Source organism: Triticum aestivum, chromosome 7D, assembly GCF_018294505.1.
Source record: "Triticum aestivum cultivar Chinese Spring chromosome 7D, IWGSC CS RefSeq v2.1, whole genome shotgun sequence".
NCBI classification, from domain to species: Eukaryota; Viridiplantae; Streptophyta; class Magnoliopsida; order Poales; family Poaceae; genus Triticum; species Triticum aestivum.
The window spans coordinates 201,421,764-201,444,154 of record NC_057814.1 but is presented as its reverse complement, the minus strand read 5'-3'; the positions used below and the strand labels follow the sequence as shown (position 1 = coordinate 201,444,154).

At 43.1% G+C, this 22,391-nt stretch overlaps 1 pseudogene; it reads right to left on the bottom strand.

Annotated features, from left to right (window-relative positions):
- The window catches only part of LOC123171035 (alpha-1,3-arabinosyltransferase XAT2-like), a 56,584-nt pseudogene that overhangs the window by 32,942 nt on the left and 1,251 nt on the right, over nt 1–22,391 (bottom strand).

Sequence of the window (22,391 nt, the reverse complement as noted above, 5' to 3'; positions counted from 1 at the left end):
AAATTATACCTGCCTCAAGGAGCTTTAGTATTTCTTTTCTTACCACTTCCTTCATTTTAGGATTCAGCCGTCGTTGATGATCATGAACTGGTTTGACATCTTCCTCCAAATTTATTTTATGTTGACATAGAGTGGGACTAATGCCCTTAAGATCATCAAGAGTATATCCAATAGCAGCACGGTGCTTCCTCAGAGTTTTCAATAATCTCTCTTCTTCATGCTCTGAAAGGTTAGCACTAATAATAACAGGATATATCTTTTTCTCATCAAGATAAGCATATCTAAGAGTATCAGGTAACGGTTTGAGCTCAAACACGGGATCACCCTTGGGTGGAGGAGGATCCCCTAGGATTTCAACAGGCAAATTGTGTTTCAGGATAGGTTCCTGTTTAAAGAACACTTCATCTATTTCCCTTCTTTCATTCATAAACATATCATTTTCATGGTCTAGCAAATATTGTTCTAAAGGATCACTAGGAGGTACGGCAATAGAAGCAAGACCAATAATTTCATCCTTACTAGGTAATTCCTCTTCACGGTGTTGTCTACGAAATTTAGAAAAGTTAAACTCATGATACATATCACCCAAACCAATAGTAATAACATCCTTTTCGCAGTCTATCCCAGCATTAACGGTGTTCAAGAAGGGTCTACCAAATATAATGGGACAAAAGCTATCTTGTGGGGAACCAAGAACAAGAAAATCAGCAGGATATTTAGTTTTCCCACACAAGACTTCAACATATCTAACAATTCCCATTGGTGAAATTGTAACGCCCACGATGCGGCTATATCTCCCACGTGTCGAGGCACGACTTAGAGGCATAACCGCATAGTGGTTTTGTCGCAAGAAGGGTCATCTTCACACAATCCCATGTAATGAACAAGAATGGGATAAAAAGTTGGCTTACAATCGCCACTTCACACAATACATAAATATAATTCATACATCATCCAAAAATACAAACATATAGACCGACTACGGTCAAAATCCAGATGAAAATAAGACAACCCCAAATGCTAGATCCCCGATCGTCCCAACTGGGCTCCACTACTGATCATCAGGAAAAGACACATAGTAACGACCACGTTCCTCGTCGAACTCCCACTTGAGATCGACCCCATCATCTGCACTGGCATCGTCGGCACCTGCAACTGTTTTGGTAGAATCTGTGAGTCACAAGGACTCAGCAATCTCACACCCGCGAGATCAAGACTATTTAAGCTTATAGGAAAGGATGGTGTAATTAGGTGGAGCTGCAGCGGCAATAAGCATATATGGTGGCTAACATATGCAAGAGAGAGCGAGAAGAGAAGCAACGGAGCGGTCATCATCTAGCAATGACCAAGAAGTGATCCTGAACTCCTACTTACGTCATTCATAACTCAGGCCGTGTTCACTTCCCGGACTCCGCCGAGAAGAGACCATCACGGCTACACACGCAGTTGATGCATTTTAATTGGGTCAAGTGACAAGTTCTCTACAACCGTACATTAACAAATTCCCATCTGCCTCATAACTGCGGGCACGGCTTTCGAAAGATAATACCCTGCAGGGGTGTCCCAACTTAGCCCATCATAAGCTCTCACGGCCAACGAAGGATAAACCTTCTCCCAGAAAGACCCGATCAGTCTCGGAATCCCGGTTTACAAGACATTTCAACAATGGTAAAACAAGACCAGCAAAGTCGCCCGAATGTGCCGACAAATCCCGATAGGAGCTGCACATATCTCGTTCTCAGGGCACACCGGATTATCCAAGCTTCCGATAGGCCAGCCCAGAGTTGCCCCTGGTGGCCACCGGCGACTGACAGTTTGGACCAATACTCAGAGGAGCACTGGCCCGGGGGTTTAAAATAAAGATGACCCTCGGGCTCTAGAAAACCCGGGGGAAAAAGGCTTAGGTGGCAAATGGTAAAACCAAGGTTGGGCCTTGCTGGAGGAGTTTTATTCAAGGCGAACTGTCAAGGGGGTCCCATAAATCACCCGACCGCGTAAGGAACGCAAACTCAAGGAATATAATACCGGTATAACAGTAACTAGGGCGGCAAGAGTGGAACAAAACACCAGGCATAAGGCCGAGCCTTCCACCCTTTACCAAATATATATAGATGCATTAATTAAATAAGAGATATTGTGATATCCCAACATATCCATGTTCCAACATGGAACAACTTCAACTTCACCTGCAACTAGCAACGCTATAAGAGGGGCTGAGCAAAAGCGGTAACTTAGCCAAACAACGGTTTGCTAGGAAAGGATGGTTAGAGGCTGACATGGCAAAATGGGAGGCATGATATAGCAAGTGATAGGTAGCGCAGCATGGCAATGGAGCGAACAACTAGCAAAGCAAAGATAGAAGTGATTTCGAGGGGTGGTCATCTTGCCTGCAAGGTTCTCAGAGTTGTCGAGAGCTTGATCCTCGTAAGAGTACTCAACAGGTTCCTCGTTCATGAACTTGTCTCCCGGCTCTACCCAAGACAGAACACAAACAAACGGAACCACAATCAACCACGAGAAATGCACAAGCAACATGATGCAAAACATGTATGATATGCAAGATATGATATGCGATGCATATGCGTGCTCCGGAAGAAAAATGATGAACAAGGCAGTAACTTGGCAAACCAAGCATGCCACTGGAAAGGTGAGATGATTTCGGTCGAAATCGATATAAAGATCACCGGAAACGGATGCACGGTTTGCAAATGGCAAGCAAAACAAGAATGACACGAATCTGCGATTAACAGCATGATAGCACTTAAAATGCAACAAGTAACAATGCTACAACACCCCAATATAGTAAAAAAGTATATGACAGTAATCTACAGGAGATGCTTGACAAAATATGAACAGTGAGCTACGGCTAGATCATAACATATCAAGCTCAAACAAGCATGGCAAAAGTGCAAAAGATAACAGGATCACAGACTTAGTGAAAAACTGGACATGGCAGAAAACAGCATCAGGTAGCAATGTTCAGAGCACAAAATCAACATGCTACAGGAACTTAACATAGCAAAACAAGGCATGGCAGTGTTCTACTAAATACACATGACAAAAGTCCCTTACTGACCATAAGCCAAAAAGGACCAGAAGATATAATGGCAAGCATGTGAACATAGCAAGTTTCATTATCAGGTTTCAGACTTAGCAGAAAACAGAGCATGGCAGAAAATGAAGGCATGTTGGTGAGCTTGATGCACTCACTACAGAGCAATGCATGACAAAACTAGCATACCTACAGAAAGATGGCATGTTTATGAAGCTAAGCACGGCAAGAACAAAATCATAGCATGTATGTATCAACTACAATAGGCTTGGCAAAATTGCATATCATGTTAAGAATCTGCCAAAAATATTTTATAGCAAAAGTAGAGAAATATTGAGTCATGCTATGGCACTCCATAATTGCAAACAAGGGCAGGAATGGATAAATTACAACTATAGCTATAAAACATACTTACTAAACATCTCCAAAATATGCATGGATCTCTCTGTAGCATCAAGTTTACATGGCAACAAAATAACAGCAGACAAGGACTTAGAGAAATCACTAAGTCCCTGAAATCAGAAACATTACGGAGCCTACTTTGCATGTTTATGCTAGTCACCACAGAGATCACAAAAATACATGGCATACACCCTTGGAAAGATGGCATGGCATACAACAAAACACATGTAGAGCTCATGCCGATAAGATGCACAGTTAAATGATAGAAAAATGACAAATCTCCAAGTTCTGCTAAGAACTAGAAGATAACAGCAACTAGCCCTCTTGCAACAGAGATTTGGGCATCAAGATGACCTCTAATGAACATGGTGCAATTTAACAAAATGTAGAACATCATGAGACAAACAATTTGACATATTACACGCGCGAATCGAAGCTACGTGCAAGGAGTTGTGCAACGATGAACATGGGCACTTGCAGTAAAAATCACAGGACTTAGCAGTTTCGGGGGAAAGAGAAAGTCAACGCCCGGAGTTATACCAGATCGGATCGAGGCCGACGTTCGAGGGAGCTCGCGGTCGCCGGCGCTGGGGAAGAGGAGGCGGCGGACTCCGGCGGAGGGAGGAGGCGGCGGGGCCCGAGCTGCGGCCGGAGGAGGAGGGGAGGCGCGGCGGCGAGGGGCACGGCCGGTGGCGGCGGCGAGATCACCGGTGAGCGGTGGCCGGCGCGACGGCGGGACGGCGGCGGGTCGCGCGGAGGAGACGGCGGGGCGCTCGGGGCCGGGAGGCGACGGCGCGGGCCGGCGGGCCTCGGCGGCGGCGACGTACGGCGGCGTGCCACGTGGCGGTGGCGAGGGAGGCGGATGCGTCCGGCTCCGCCCGGACGTGTCCGGCGGCGGAGAGGGACGAGGGTTAGGGTTTGACTGCGTTTGTTTTTCGGGGGAGATGCATATTTATAGGTAGAGGGAGCTAGGAGAGTCCAAATGAGGTGCGGTTTTCGCCCACACGATCGTGATCGAACGACCTAGAGCATGGAAGAGAGTTCGGTGGGTTTTGGGCTAGTTTTTGAGGGGGGTTTTGCTTGACACTCAAATGGACTTTGCGGATGCCCGGTTAACCGTTGGAGTACCAAACGACCTCCAAATGGAACGAAACTTGACCGGTGGTCTCCGGGTGGTGTAATAAGGCCACTTGGCAAGCCTCGGTCCATTCCGAGAAAGTTTGACACCCGCTCACGAAAGAAAACAAGAGGGATGCGCCGGAGGAGATAGGAGCGCCGGATTGCAAAACGGGCAACGGGGAAAATGTTCGGATGCAAGAGACGAACACGTATGCAAATGCAATGCACATGATGACATGATATGAAAATGCATGACAAGAAAAAATGCAAAACGGAAAACAAAACCCGACCACGGAGGGAATATCATAACACATAGCCGAAAATGGCAAGAGTCAGAGTTACAAATATGGCAAGTTACATGCGGGGTGTTACAGAAATAGTATCTCTATTGGCAAGCTTAATTGTGACATCAATATCTTCTAACTCAGCAGGTGCAATATCATGCTTAATTTCTTTGTATAAGTCAATAGGTATGGCACTAGCACTAGCACCCATATCACATAAGCCATGATAACAATGATCTCCTATTTTAACAGAAATAACAGGCATGCCTACCACAGGTCTATGTTTATCTTTAGCACAAGGTTTGGCAATTCTAGCAGTTTCCTCATAGAAATAAATAACATGCCCATTGATATTACCAGACAAGAGATCTTTAAAAATAGCAATATTAGGTTCAACTTTGATTTGCTCAGGAGGTGTATAAGTTCTAGTATTGCTTTTACGAACCACAGTTGAAGCTTTAGCATGATCCTTTATTCTAACAGGGAAAGGTGGTTTCTCAACATAAGAAGTAGGAACACTAGGATCATTATAAGTGATAGTCTTTTCTTCAACTTTAATAGGTGCAGCTACTTTTACTTCTATGGGAGGATGATATTTAAACCACTTCTCCATGGGGAGATCAACATAAGTAGCAAAAGATTCACAGAAAGAAGCTACTATCTCAGAGTCAAGTCCATATTTAGTGCTAAATTTACGGAAAACATCGGTATCCATAAAAGATTTAACACAATCAAACTTAGGTGTCATACCTGACTCCTTACCTTCGTCGAGATCCCAATCTTCAGAGTTGCATTTAATTTTATCCAATAAATCCCATTTGAATTCAATAGTCTACATCATAAAAGAGCCAGCACAAGAAGTATCAAGCATGGTGCGATTGTTATCAGAAAGCCGAGCATAAAAACTTTGAATAATTGTTTCTCTTGAGAGCTCATGATTGGGGCATGAATATAACATTGATTTAAGCCTCCCCCAAGCTTGAGCGATGCTTTCTCCTTCGCAAGGCCAAAAATTATATATATAATTGCGATCACGATGAACAAGATGCATAGGATAAAATTTCTGATGAAATTCCAATTTCAATCGTTTGTAGTTCCATGATCCCGTATCATCACATAGCCTATACCATGTTGATGTATCTCCCTTCAAAGATAAAGGGAAGACCTTCCTCTTAATAACATCACCGGGTATACATGCAAGCTTAAATAATCCACAAACTTCATCCACATATATTAGGTGCTCATCAGGATGCTTTGTTCCATGTCCTGCAAAAGGATTAGCTAGCAGTTTTTCTAACATACCCGAAGGAATCTCAAAGTGAATATCTTCATTTTCATTTTCATTTTCAGTAGGTTCAGTAGGTTGAGGAGCAACTCTTTGCTCTACTGGTCGGGGTGAAGATACCCCGAACAAGCCCCTCAGAGGATTACTTTCCATAGTAACAAGTGATAGTAAATTTCAGCACACTATATAAATTTTTCCTTACCAACTTCCACCTACCAAAGGCGCTTCACTCCCCGGCAACGACGCCAGAAAAGAGTCTTGATGACCCACAAGTATAGGGGATCTATCATAGTCCTTTCGATAAGTAAGAGTGTCGAACCCAACGAGGAGCAGAAGGAAATGATAAGCGGTTTTCAGCAAGGTATTCTCTGCAAGCACTGAAATAATAGATAACAGATAGTTTTGTGATAGGATAATTTGTAACGAGCAACAAGTAACAAAAGTAAATAAAGTGCAGCAAGGTGTCCCAATCCTTTTTGTAGCAAAGGAAAAGCCTGGACAAACTCTTATATAGAGAAAAGCGCTCCCGAGGACACATGGGAATTATCGTCAAGCTAGTTTTCATCACGTTCATATGATTCGCGTTCGGTACTTTGATAATTTGATATGTGGGTGGACCGGTGCTTGGGTGCTGTCCTTACTTGAACAAGCATCCCACTTATGATTAACCTCTATTGCAAGCATCCGCAACTACAACAAAAGTATTAAGGTAAACCTAACCATAGCATGAAACATATGGATCCAAATCAGCCCCTTACGAAGCAACGCATAAACTAGGGTTTAAGCTTCTGTCACTCTAGCAACCCATCATCTACTTATTACTTCCCAATGCCTTCCTCTAGGCCCAAATAATGGTGAAGTGTTATGTAGTCGACGTTCACATAACACCACTAGAGGATAGACAACATACATCTCATCAAAATATCGAACGAATACCAAATTCACATGACTACTAATAGCAAGACTTCTCCCATGTCCTCAGGAACAAACGTAACTACTCACAAAGCATATTCATGTTCATAATCAGAGGGGTATTAATATGCATATAGGATCTGAACATATGATCTTCCACCAAATAAACCAACTAGCATCAACTACAAGGAGTAATCAACACTACTAGCAACCTACAGGTACCAATCCCAGACTTGGAGACAAGAATTGGATACAAGAGCTGAACTAGGGTTTGAGAGGAGATGGTGCTGGTGAAGATGTTGATGGAGATTGCCCTCTCCCGATGAGAGGAGCGTTGGTGATGACGATGGCGATGATTTCCCCCTCCCGGAGGAAAGTGTCCCCGGCAGAACAGCTCTGCCGGAGCCCTAGATTGGTTCCGCCAAGATTCCGCCTCGTGGCGGCGGAGTCTCGTCCCGAAAGGTTGCTTATGATTTTTCTTCGGACGAAAGACCTCATATAGCAAAAGATGGCCACCGGAGGGCCAACAGGGGGCCCATGAGGCAAGAGGGCGCCCAGGGGGTAGGGCGCGCCCCCCACCCTCGTGGCCAGGTGGGGCCCCCTGATGTACTTCTTTCGCTCAATATTTGTATTATTTCCAAAAATAACTTTCATGGAGTTTCAGGACTTTTGGAGTTGTGCAGAATAGGTCTCTAATATTTGCTCCTTATCCAGCCCAGAATTCCAGCTGTCGGCATTCTCCCTCCTTATGTAAACCTTGTAAAATAAGAGAGAATAGGCATAAGTATTGTGACATAATGTGTAATAACAGCCCATAATGCAATAAATATCGATATAAAAGCATGGTGCAAAATGGACGTATCACCTCCCCCCATGCTCCTTTATATACGGGGGCAGGGGGCACCCTAGGACACACAAGTTGATTGTTCCAAGCCGTGTGCGGTGCCCCCCTCCACCATATTCCACCTCGGTTATATCGTTGCAGTGCTTGGGCGAAGCCCTGCGCCGGTAGCCTCATCATCACCGTCATCACGCCGTCGTGCTGACAAAGCTCTCCCTCGACACTCTGCTGGATCGTGAGTTCATGGGACGTCACCGAGCTGAATGTGTGCAGATCGTGGATGTGCCGTACATTCGGTACTAGGATCGGTCGATCATGAAGACGTACGACTACATCAACCGCGTTGTCATAACGCTTCCGCTTACGGTCTACGAGGGTACGTGGACAACACTCTCCCCTCTCGTTGCTATGCATCACCATGATCTTGCGTGTGCGTAGGAATTTTTTTGAAATTACTACGTTCCCCAACAGTGGCATCAGAGCCAGGTTTATGCGTAGATATTATATGCACGAGTAGAACACAAGTGAGTTGTGGGCGATACTAGTCATACTGCTTACCAGCATGTCATACTTTGATTCGGCGGTATTGTTGGATGAAGCGGCCCGGACCGACATTACACGTACGCTTACACGAGACTGGTTCTACCGACGTGCTTCGCACACAGGTGGCTGGCGGGTGTCAGTTTCTCCAACTTTAGTTGAATCGAGTGTGGCTATGCCCGGTCCTTGTTGAAGGTTAAAACAGCACATACTTGATGAAATATCGTTGTGGTATTGATGCATAGGTAAGAACGGTTCTTGCTCAGCCTGTAGCAGCCACGTAAAACTTGCAACAACAAAGTAGAGGACGTCTAACTTGTTTTTGCAGGGCATGTTGTGATGTGATATGGTCAAGACATGATGCTAAATTTTATTGTATGAGATGATCATGTTTTGAAACGGAGTTATTGGCAACTGGCAGGAGCCATATGGTTGTTGCTTTATTGTATGAAATGCAATCGCCATGTAATTGCTTTACTTTATCACTAAGCGGTAGCGATAGTCGTAGAAGCAATAGTTGGCGAGACGACAATGATGCTACGATGGAGATCAAGGTGTCGCGCCAGTGATGATGGTGATCATGATGGTGCTTTGGAGATGGAGATCAAAGGCACAAGATGATGATGGCCATATCATATCACTTATATTGATTGCATGTGATGTTTATCATTTATGCATCTTATTTTGCTTAGTTCGGTGGTAGCATTATAAGATGATCTCTCACTAAATTTCAAGGTACAAGTGTTCTCCCTGAGTATGCACTGTTGCGAAAGTTCGTCGTGCCGGGACACCACATGATGATCGGGTGTGATAAGCTCTACGTTCACATACAACGGGTGCAAGCCAATTTTGCACACGCAGAATACTCGGGTTAAACTTGACGAGCCTATCATATGCAGATATGGCCTCGGAACACTGAGACCGAAGGGTCGAGCGTGAATCATATGGTAGATATGATCAACATAGTGATGTTCACCATTGAGAACTACTCCATCTCACGTGATGATTGGACATGGTTTAGTTGATATGGATCACGTGATCACTTAGATGATTAGAGGGATGTCTATCTAAGTGGGAGTTCTTAAGTAATTTGATTAATTGAACTTTAATTTATCATGAACTCAGTACCTGATAGTATTTTTGCATGTCTATGTTGTTGTAGATAGATGGCCCGTGTTGTTGTTCCATTCAATTTTAAAGCATTCCTAGAGAAAGCTAAGTTGAAAGATGATGGTAGCAACTACACGGACTAGGTCCGTAACTTGAGGATTATCCTCATTGTTGCACAGAAGAATTACGTCCTGGAAGCACCGCTAGGTGCCAAACCCGCTGGAGGAGCAATGCCAGATGTTATGAACGTCTGGCAGAGCAAAGCTAATGACTACTCGATAGTTCAGTGTGCCATGCTTTACGGCTTAGAACCGGGACTTCAACGACGTTTTGAACGTCATGGAACATATGAGATGTTCCAGGAGTTGAAGTTAATATTTCAAGCAAATGCCCGGATTGAGAGATATGAAGTCTCCAATAAGTTCTACAACTGCAAGATGGAGGAGAATAATTCTGTCAATGAGCATATACTCAAAATGTCTGGGTATAACAATCACTTGATTCAACTGGGAGTTAATCTTCGGATGATAGTGTCATTGACAGAATTCTTCAATCACTGCCACCAAGCTACAAGAGCTTCGTGATGAACTATAACATGCAAGGGATGGATAAGACAATTCCCGAGCTCTTCGCGGTGCTAAAGGCTGCGGAGGTAGAAATCAAGAAGGAGCATCAAGTGTTGATGGTCAACAAGACCACCAGTTTCAAGAAAAAGGGTAAAGGAAAGAAGGGGAACTTCAAGAAGAACGGCAAGCAAGTTGCTGCTCAAGTGAAGAAGCCCAAGTCTGGACCTAAGCCTGAGACTGAGTGCTTCTACTACAAAGGGACTGGTCACTAGAAGCGGAACTGCCCCAAGTATTTGGCGGATAAGAAGGATGGCAAGGTGAACAAAGGTATATGTGATATACATGTTATTGATGTGTACCTTACTAATGCTCGCAGTAGTGCCTGGGTATTTGATACTGGTTCTGTTGGTAATATTTGCAACTCGAAACAGGGACTACATATTAAGTGAAGATTGGCTAAGGACGAGGTGACGATGCCCGTGGGAAATGGTTCCAAAGTCAATGTGATCGCAGTCGGCACACAACCTCTACACCTACCTTCGGGGTTAGTTTTAGACCTAAATAATTGTTATTTGGTGCCAGCGTTGAGCATGAACATTATATCTGGATCTTGTTTGATGCGAGACGGTTATTCATTTAAATCAGAGAATAATGGTTGTTCTATTTATATGAGTAATATCTTTTATGGTCATACACCCTTGAAGAGTGGTCTATTTATGTTGAATCTCGATAGTAGTGATACACATATTCATAATATTGAAGCCAAAAGATGCAGAGTTGATAATGATAGTGCAACTTATTTGTGGCACTGCCGTTTAGGTCATATTGGTGTAAAGCGCATGAAGAAACTCCATTCTGATGGACTTTTGGAATCACTTGATTATGAATCACTTGGTACTTGCGAACCATGCCTCATGGGCAAGATGACTAAAACGCCGTTCTCCGGAACAATGGAGCGAGCAACAGATTTGTTGGAAATCATACATACTGATGTATGTGGTCCGATGAATGTTGAGGCTCGCGGCGGGTATCGTTATTTTCTCACCTTCACAGATGATTTGAGCAGATATGGGTATATCTACTTAATGAAACATAAGTCTGAAACATTTGAAAAGTTCAAAGAATTTCAGAGTGAAGTGGAAAATCATCGTAACAAGAAAATAAAGTTTCTACGATCTGATCGTGGAGGAGAATATTTGAGTTACGAGTTTGGTCTTCATTTGAAACAATGCGGAATAGTTTCGCAACTCACGCCACCCGGAACACCACAGCGTAATGGTGTGTCCGAACGTCGTAATCGTACTTTACTAGATATGGTGCGATCTATGATGTCTCTTACTGATTTACCGCTATCGTTTTGGGGTTATGCTTTAGAGACGGCTGCATTCACGTTAAATAGGGCACCATCTAAATCCGTTGAGACGACACCTTATGAACTGTGGTTTGGCAAGAAACCAAAGTTGTCGTTTCTTAAAGTTTGGGGCTGCGATGCTTATGTGAAAAAGCTTCAACCTGATAAGCTCGAACCCAAATCGGAGAAATGTGTCTTCATAGGATACCCAAAGGAGACTGTTGGGTACACCTTCTATCACAGATCCGAAGGCAAGACATTCGTTGCTAAGAATGGATCCTTTCTAGAGAAGGAGTTTCTCTCGAAAGAAGTGAGTGGGAGGAAAGTAGAACTTGATGAGGTAACTGTACCTGCTCCCTTATTGGAAAGTAGTTCATCACAGAAATCTGTTCCTGTGACTCCTACACCAATTAGTGAGGAAGCTAATGATGATGATCATGTAACTTCAGATCAAGTTACTACTGAACCTCGTAGGTCAACCAGAGTAAGATCCGCACCAGAGTGGTACGGTAATCCTGTTCTGGAGGTCATGTTACTTGACCATGACGAACCTACGAACTATGAGGAAGCGATGATGAGCCCAGATTCCGCAAAATGGCTTGAGGCCATGAAATCTGAGATGGGATCCATGTATGAGAACAAAGTGTGGACTTTGGTTGACTTGCCCGATGATCGGCAAGCCATCGAGAATAAATGGATCTTCAAGAAGAAGACTGACACTGACGGTAATGTTACTGTCTACAAAGCTCGACTTGTTGCGAAAGGTTTTCGACAAGTTCAAGGAGTTGACTACGATGAGACTTTCTCACCCGTAGCGATGCTTAAGTCCGTCCGAATCATGTTAGCAATTGCCGCATTTTATGATTATGAAATTTGGCAAATGGATGTAAAGACTGCATTCCTGAATGGATTTCTGGAAGAAGAGTTGTATATGATGCAACCTGAAGGTTTTATCGATCCAAAGGATGCTAACAAAGTGTGCAAGCTCCAGCGATCCATTTATGGACTGGTGCAAGCATCTCGGAGTTGGAATAAACGTTTTGATAGTGTGATCAAAGCATATGGTTTTATACAGACTTTTGGAGAAGCCTGTATTTACAAGAAAGTGAGTGGGAGCTCTGTAGCATTTCTAATATTATATGTGGATGACATATTGTTGATTGGAAATGATATAGAATTTCTGGATAGCATAAAAGGATACTTGAATAAGAGTTTTTCAATGAAAGACCTCGGTGAAGCTGCTTATATATTGGGCATCAAGATCTATAGAGATAGATCAAGACGCTTAATTGGACTTTCACAAAGCACATACCTTGATAAAGTTTTGAAGAAGTTCAAAATGGATCAAGCAAAGAAAGGGTTCTTGCCTGTGTTACAAGGTGTGAAGTTGAGTCAGACTCAATGCCCGACCACTGCAGAAGATAGAGAGAAAATGAAAGGTGTTCCCTATGCTTCAGCCATAGGCTCTATCATGTATGCAATGCTGTGTACCAGACCTGATGTGTGCCTTGCTATTAGTTTAGCAGGGAGGTACCAAAGTAATCCAGGAGTGGATCACTGGACAGCGGTCAAGAACATCCTGAAATACCTGAAAAGGACTAAGGATATGTTTCTCGTTTATGGAGGTGACAAAGAGCTCGTCGTAAATGGTTACGTCGATGCAAGCTTTGACACTGATCCGGATGACTCTAAGTCACAAACCGGATACGTATTTATATTGAACGGTGGAGCTGTCAGTTGGTGCAGTTCTAAGCAAAGCGTCGTGGCGGGATCTACGTGTGAAGCGGAGTACATAGCTGCTTCGGAAGCAGCAAATGAAGGAGTCTGGATGAAGGAGTTCATATCCGATCTAGGTGTCATACCTAGTGCATCGGGTCCAATGAAAATCTTTTGTGACAATACTGGTGCAATTGCCTTGGCAAAGGAATCCAGATTTCACAAGAGAACCAAGCACATCAAGAGACGCTTCAATTCCATCCGCGATCAAGTCAAGGAGGGAGACATAGAGATTTGCAAGATACATACGGATCTGAATGTTGCAGACCCGTTGACTAAGCCTCTCTCACGAGCAAAACATGATCAGCACCAAGACTCCATGGGTGTTAGAATCATTACTGTGTAATCTAGATTATTGACTCTAGTGCAAGTGGGAGACTGAAGGAAATATGCCCTAGAGGCAATAATAAAGTTGTTATTTATATTTCCTTATATCATGATAAATGTTTATTATTCATGCTAGAATTGTATTAACCGGAAACTTAGTACATGTGTGAATACATAGACAAACAGAGTGTCACTAGTATGCCTCTACTTGACTAGCTCGTTGAATCAAAGATGGTTAAGTTTCCTAGCCATAGACATGAGTTGTCATTTGATTAACGGGATCACATCATTAGAGAATGATGTGATTGACTTGACCCATTCCGTTAGCTTAGCACTTGATCGTTTAGTATATTGCTATTGCTTTCTTCATGACTTATACATGTTCCTATGACTATGAGATTATGCAACTCCCGAATACCGGAGGAACACTTTGTGTGCTACCAAACGTCACAACGTAACTGGGTGATTATAAAGGTGCTCTACAGGTGTCTCCGATGGTACTTGTTGAGTTGGCATAGATCAAGATTAGGATTTGTCACTCCGATTGTCGGAGAGGTATCTCTGGGCCCTCTCGGTAATGCACATCACTATAAGCCTTGCAAGCAATGTAACTAATGAGTTAGTTGCGGGATGATGCATTACGGAACGAGTAAAGAGACTTGCCGGTAACGAGATTGAACTAGGTATTGAGATACCGACGATCGAATCTCGGGCAAGTAACATACCGATGACAAAGGGAACAACGTATGTTGTTATGCGGTTTGACCGATAAAGATCTTCGTAGAATATGTAGGAGCCAATATGAGCATCCAGGTTCCGCTATTGGTTATTGACCGGAGACGTGTCTCGGTCATGTCTACATAGTTCTCGAACCCGTAGGGTCTGCACGCTTAACGTTCGGTGACGATCGTATTATGAGTTTATGTGTTTTGATGTGCCGAAGATAGTTCGGAGTCCCGGATGTGATCACGGACATGACGATGAGTCTCGAAATGGTCGAGACATAAAGATTGATATATTGGACGACTATATTCGGACACTGGATGAGTTCCGGGGGTCACCGGATATTTATCGAAGTGCCGGGGGGTTATCGGAACCCCCGGAGGAACTAATGGGCCAAAATGGGCCTTGTGGGAGAGAGAGGAGAGGGCATAGGGCTTCCCCCCCCCTTGGGAGTCCGAATTGGACAAGGAGGGGGGCGGCGCCCCCTCTTTCCTCCCTCTCTCGCTCTCCTTCCTTCCCCCTTCCTCCTTCCTAGTTGGACTAGGAAAGGGGAGTCCTACTCCCACTAGGAGGAGGACCCCCCTCTCCTTGGCGCGCCCCAAGGCCGGCCGGCCTCCCCCTTGCTCCTTTATATACGGGGGTAGGGGGCACCCTAGGACACACAAGTTGATTGTTCCAAGCCGTGTGCGGTGCCCCCCTCCACCATATTCCACCTCGGTTATATCGTTGCAGTGCTTAGGCGAAGCCCTGCGCCGGTAGCCTCATCATCACCGTCATCACGCCGTCGTGCTGACGAAGCTCTCCCTCGACACTCTGCTGGATCGTGAGTTCGTGGGACGTCACCGAGCTGAACGTGTGCAGATCGCGGAGGTGGCGTACGTTCGGTACTAGGATCGGTAGATCGTGAAGACGTACGACTACATCAACCGTGTTTTCATAACGCTTCCGCTTACGGTCTACAAGGGTACGTGGACAACACTCTCCCCTCTCGTTTCTATGCATCACCATGATCTTGCGTGTGCGTAGGAAATTTTTTGAAATTACTACGTTCCCCAACACAGTGAAGATGGCGTGGTCCTTCGGATATATGTCTTTGAGCGCCATCTCCTCAGTGTTTGCCTCGTACTCGACGTACCGAAGCCCCATGTCAGGTGTGGGCTGGCCGAAGGCAATACAACACGGCCACTTTATCTCGCCCCACGGGACTATCTGCATCAACGTTCCATTGTGCGGGAGGAACACCATATTGGTGAGCCCGGCGCCGTGCACGCCCACCATTACATCACATGAGTTCACCACCTCCGCGAACTGGGCCATGTCACGCACGACCTTCGGCCCTGCGACCACCACCTCAAATCCGACCTCAGTGGCAGTCACAATGGCCTCTGCCTTATTTGTGAGCGCCCTCGAGTGGCGTTGCAATAGCATGACAAGATCAAGCCTATCGCCGAAGGTATGACTTGTAGGGGTTGCCCGCACACATTTCAGCGAGTAGGCTGACCGGAGGAAGTCCCGAAAGTCCATCATCGTATAGCCCTTCTTGGAAAGAGCAAGAATGATCCCTAGGTCCTTATGGCTCTTGATGCCTACTTGCATCGATGGGAAGCAGCGCACAGCGTCGCCAGTGTCAAAATCGATGACCGGGTAGATGGAAAGTGTTGCGAGGATGTGTCGATACTTGACGATCCATTTGCGGTTGTAGTCGGTGTCCAAGAGATGGACGCGACCGTTGTACACCCTTGTTGTGTTGTAGAGAGGGACAACAATGTTGGCCATGTCGTGGTAGAAGTTGTTGTTGTAGTCCAGGCGGAAAAGACCATTGCAGGGACATAGTGGGTGATTGTGCAACATGGCAGGACCATGTTCATGGCACCCGGGGCGCTCGAGCGGATGGTCACCTCCTGAACCTGCTAGATCGTCTGTATCTCCCACTTGCGCGGGAATGGGCGGATTGTGACCGCCCCGTCCTCCGTCCGGTAGCTGTCGTCAGTCGTTGAGACCATGTAGACAGTGGCGGCTTTGCCGTGCATACGAACGTCACCTTCCATGGCACAGATGTTCATGCGAGCATGGATGAAGTTGCAACTTAACCTTCTTCTTGGAGTTCCCACATCTGCGTATCATGAAAACGATTAATTTGGAACTTCTCTTTAATTGCCTACTAGAAAAGTTGAACATTTAAAATACGACTTAAGATTTTGTATTTTCTGCATTTTGCAATATTTTATTAAAAAAGGGAACATTTTTTCAATTAGAATACTTTAAAAAATGTAAACAAAATTATAAATTCCGTGCACATTTAAAAAGATAAAGTAATCTAAAAAGGGAGATAAATAAATAGACCAAAATAACTGTAAAGAAAACAATAAGTGTCATGTAGGAAATGCCATTTTTGGGTACTCCTATTCGCCAGTTCGTCCGGTCTGTGCGAAACGACGACGAAATGGCGCAATAAGTGTCATGTAGGAAATGCCTTTTTTGGGTACTCCTATTCGGGACCTCCTAGTATCGGTCCGTGTGACTAAATGTCGTACTCCCTCCGTAAACTAATACAAGAACGTTTAGATCACTAAGCCAGCCCGTTTAGCACTAGCTTGTAACGACTTTCTGTAGTGAGCGGCTTTTCTACATTTTTTTCTTTCATTTATTAGTTTTCAGTTGGTGTTTATTTGTGGTTTTTTCCAAAAAAAATGTACCAAACATATATTTATAACAAAAAATGTAAAAAAACATATTTTGTTACTTAGAACATTCTAAAAATCTTGAAAATCTTTAAAAAATCAAACATTTTCTTAAACTTGCAAATATTTTTAAAAATTGTAATTTTTTCTTAAATATATTTGATGTTTTAAATATTTTTCAAAATAGAGTACAATTTTGAGGGCATTTTTTAAAACTAAGAACATTTATTTAAGGAAAAGAAATAATAAATAATAAAATAAACCAAAAAGGAAAACTGGTACAAAAAACAAAGAGGGGAAAAGAAATTTTATAGTACAAGTTCCCTAAAATGAGAAAATCAAAATCATGTACGAGCCAATTGGGCTCCTCATCAGTGCATTTTGCCTACATCTTTACTCGCGTTGAGCAACAAATAGGGATAATCCTACACACAAAATAAGAAGCAAACCACACAACAGATTGTCTAAAAAAAGGAAACCACACAACACAGTCGCTCAGTTTTTGTTGTTGACTATGAACCCACTCACTCAGTGGGGCCAGCCCATATCCCTATTGATTTCTGGATGATTTCTCTAGTGACTTGTTGATTTGGTGGGCTGTATAGCAAAACCGGCCCTTCCCTTCAGGAAAAAAATATAAGCCGCATGCTCTCTGACAACCAGTTTTCAACTATTTTTTAATTATTTTATGGATATTATGCTTAGAATGATGAAAATAGAAAAGGTATTTGAAAAAAATGTTTCAAATTTTGAAAGGTGTCCAAGAATTAGAAAAATATATTCACAAACTAGAAAAAATTCTCATGAATGGTAAAGAAAAGTTAATAAAAAGGATAATAGAAAATATAACTGAAAAAACACAAAGGAAACCAGTAAACTAGAAACAAGCACATGAAAGAAAAAAAATGGTGGGAAGCTTCTAGAAGGTTCCTCAAGATGAAAAACTAATATAATAAAGTCGTACATGGGCCAGCCCGTAGTGTTTGTGTTTTACCATTACCGAAGGCAGAAAACAAGGGCATTTCTTCCGTTGCAGTATTATTTACAAATGGGCACACACCTCCCCTCCCCCCCCCCCCCCCCGAGCAACCCTCGGCGCTGCCTGACCCACCTTTTTTGTTTTAAACCCCCCCAAAAGTGTGTGAGCGGTGTATCGTTCAAACCCCGCCCTCCTCCTCTAGAGCAGCCAACCACGCAACCCAGCCGAATTAAATTAGTTACATCTTCTTATTCTTCACATATTTCTTTTTTTTTCTTTTTCTTTTTCATTTTATTGAAAATGCGTGATTTTTTTTAGCAAAATTGAAATTTTTTTTTTGCAAATCCACGAGATTTTCCAAATTTGGTGAATTTTTTTCCAAATTCATGAACTTTTTTCTAAAAATTCAATGATTTTTTTCAAATTCCATAAAATTTATTTCAAAATTTATGAACTTTTTATAAATTGGGTAAACCTATTCGGAAATCAATATTTTTTCAAAAGTTTTGAAAAAAGTTCCAAATCTGATTATTTTTTTTCAAATTTGATTATTTTATTAAAAATTACTATTTTTCTAAATCATTATTTTTTTATCAAATGTGTGAACTTTTTGGAGTATGTGAAATTTTTGAATTCATGAACTTTTTTGATTTTCTGCAAAAACAATTATTTGTTTCCTTATCTACTTGTGAAGTCTATGGTTGACCGATCAACTGGTCCACCGCGCTCGGTCAATTGTGATCGAGCGACTAGAGGAAACCGGTGAAATGCAATCAAGGAATCACCTTCGAGATGGGTCGGCCCATGAGCGTGGGCGAGTGAGCACTAGTAGTGCCAACCGGCGTCTAGAGCACCGATTAGGAGCTCCCAAAATAAGGCATTTCCTATATGGTGCTTAAGGCGCCGCTTAAAGGCTATTCGGTACCGGGCACACACCCTCCTATACACTAGCTCTAGTAGCGGGCCGACCTGTTTCTGTTTTCTGTTTGTTTTTTCTACGTATTTCTATCTGGCTTTCCTAGGTGTTTTTTCCTTCTTTCTTTTTTCAAATTGTGCAAGTTTTTTTCAAAATCAGTGATCTTATTTCGCTTTTTCGTGAACTTTTTCCCAAAAATGATGAAAAACATTTTAAAAATCGATGAATTTTTCCAAAATTGATGAACTTTTTTCAAAATTAAATGATTTAAAAAATTCAAAATCTTTGAACCCCTTGCTATTTGGTGATGTTTTTTATAAAAATTGATGAAGTTTTTTGAATTCCCTTTTTTCTATTTTTTGAATAGTCAATGATCAAACCGTGGACTGGTCAACGCAGTTTTTTGTTTTTTTTAGAACGAGCGAACTGGAGATAAGGCCTCCTGTTTGTCAGCCTATGAGGGATGTCACGCGTGCTCTCTTTCTTCTAACCGGTGCTGAAGATGCCGATTAGGAGCTCCCACAAAACAATATTTATCCTATGTACCCCTGTTCCGTGTGCTATGTGCACGCACAATGCACTTGCTCGCTAGCCCAGCTCACGTCTCATCCTCTGGCAGTTTCTTTGTTGGTTTCTTGATTTGGTCGGTTGTCTAGCAAAAACTGGCATATTACCCTCGGTCATAGTGAAGGATAGTTGTTATTGCGTCAGGCCCAACTAACACGGTGAATATAGCTACCATGCGTAAGACTGTAGCATATTCAATCGATCTATATTCTAGGTTTTTTTGTTTATTTCTCTACAGGTTTTCCATGGTTTTTCTCGTATTCATCATTTATTTATTCATTTTTATTTTTTATGTTTAGTACATTTTTAATTGTACTTTTCCTAATACATGAATAATGTTTAAAACATGTATTTTTAAAATTGATGTTTTTAATTAGTGAACTCTCTTTCAGATGTGTGCTTTTTTAAATAAAATCATGAACATTTATAGTTCCTAGACATTTTCTAATATTCATGAAAATATTTTCCAATAATACATTATTTAAATAATAGCCTATTTTAGGCAAATTTAAATAATAGCCTATTTAGGCAAATTTATAAAATATAAATAATATTTTGGGAGCCATCTCCTGTCGAGTTTCCGTTTATACCAGGTGGCGTCTGATTTTTCTGGCAACAAGAGCACTACCTAGGCAGGTCCATGGGGGTGTTTCAGCGGCAATATGGTGCTAAAGGCGGTGAATAGGACTTGCCAGTGGGGTGCTCTACAACACCTGAAAGGGAGCTACATGGGCAGGGCGCATGTTAAAAAACTTATATGGTTGCTTGCTTTTTTAGTGTTTTCATTTTCTCTTCCATGCATTTTATTTTTATTTTACTTTTTTTAATTTTCTTTTTAATATTTCCTTTTGATGTTACTATTTTTGGTTATGTTTTTGCTTTCGTACTAATATGTAATCATTTTTCCAAAGTATATGAATATATATATTGAAGTGACAAACAAATTTATGTAAATCAAGGAACCTTTTAGAAAACTTTTCAATACATGAATATATATTTTTGCATCCAGTAATATGTTTAAAAGACAACATGAACCCTTCAGGAGGGATTAAATGTTAAAAAAAACTTACGGTAGGGATTACGCATGTACATGTCCTCATCCTCACTAATCTCCAAGCGTAGAGCATCTCCAACAACCTCACGAGCCCCACCCCCTCCCATAAGCGTATTTTTCGGCTCTCCCTATAATTTGGGGAGATTGTGAATGTGAGATGTTTTTTCAGAGACCCAATACTTTCTTTCGCAATATATCTGACTTCGAGGCCCCACTTGTCAATGTGATGACATTCTCTCTTCCGATGGTGGCTCGGCGGACTCCGGAACCATGGCGGCAGTGGCGATGGTCTTCGTCGACCGACGGCGGTGGAGCAACGGCGTGCGGGCAAGTGGCGATGGCCACTGTGGTCTTCGGCCGCGGCGTGGCGGTTTCCGGTGATGTCCCTCGGATGTGGCAATTATCACAAGAAGTACTGGGAAGGCCAAAAATTCCCAATATATTGGGGAAGATGGAGGTGATTACTGAGACATCACAATATTTTTTTAAAAAATAAGACATAGCAATTATCAGAAGAAGTATTGGGAGGGCCAAAAATTCCCAAAATATTGGGAGAGATGGAGGTGATTATTGAGACATCACAATAATTTTTTGAAAAATGAGACATGGCAATTATCAGAAGAAATATTGGGAGGGACAAAAAAATCCCAATATATTGGGAGAGATGGAGCTGATTAATTTTTTGACAAATGAGAGTCTAGAAGTCTGTTGGAGTGTGTGTGTGTGTGTGTGTGTTTTTACGTCAGCCCCCAATACATGCAATTTATTGGGGAAAGGAAATATGTTTTTCATGCTCTAATCCTCCGCGTTAGATAGTCCGTTGAATCCTTAATTATTTCTCCGTAGGTCTAGCATTATTCAATTTTCACCATGAGCCGAAACGATCATTACCCCATACAAACCAAGGGCATCGGACGGTCAAATCACGTCGACTGAGATATAAACAAAAACTGGTCGACCTATGCTTAGCAAACCCGTTCGCTGGCATCCTCGCAAAAAAAAAAAACCCGTTCGCTGGCATGCCAACAGTTCTTGAGCACGACCCGTCCGCGGGCACACTGTTATTACGCCAGAAACAAAAGTGCGTGCGTGCATCATCAGTCAGTCAGAGCAACTCCAAGGGGCCGATCCATTTTGTGTGTTTGGATCATCCGGACATAAAGCTTGGCCTAATGGGACGACCCAAACGGACGTCCGTGTCCGCCTGCTGTCCATCCCCGACCCAAACTTGACCCAAATCTGGGAACAAATGGGTACGAAGAGGACAGAAGCGGATGCTCTCGTCGCTCGCTACCGCCCGCTCGTGTCCGCCCTGGTCCTACCTACGAGCGACCGCGCACAGCTGCGCTAGCACGCATCTCTCGTCTCTCTCTCTCTCTTGTACAACTTTTTTTTTCTCTCGAATATACACGAGTGTGCATATCATATATTAAAAAAGAAGGGTAAAAGAATGCCTCCGCCATAATACAATGTTCAATGCTTAAAGTACGCTACTCCTCACGTCTATCCCATCGTGCCAGCCAACTGAAGAAGGGGCTTACATCCCCTTTCAGTAGGCCTGCCGACACCCACACGAGGGTTGTGCCCCATCGAAGACAATGGCATTCCTATGCTTCCATAGCTCCCACATAGTTAGTCCTAGAATAGTACGCAGATCCTTGATGCTCATGCCGTTCAGTCCATGTTTGTTGCATAGCCAAGGTGCAAGGATGTCGTGCTGCGTCGGCGCCCAGTCTGGCCGCTCAAAAGCCTCGCAAATCTCCTTCCAGACCGTCCTGGAAAAGACGCACGTGAGTAGTAGGTGGTTGATTGTTTCCTACTCCTGGTCACAAAAAGGAGACGCATCCTGGTGAGGTAGCCCACGCCGTGCTAGGCGATCAGACGTCCAGCATCGATCCCGCAAGGC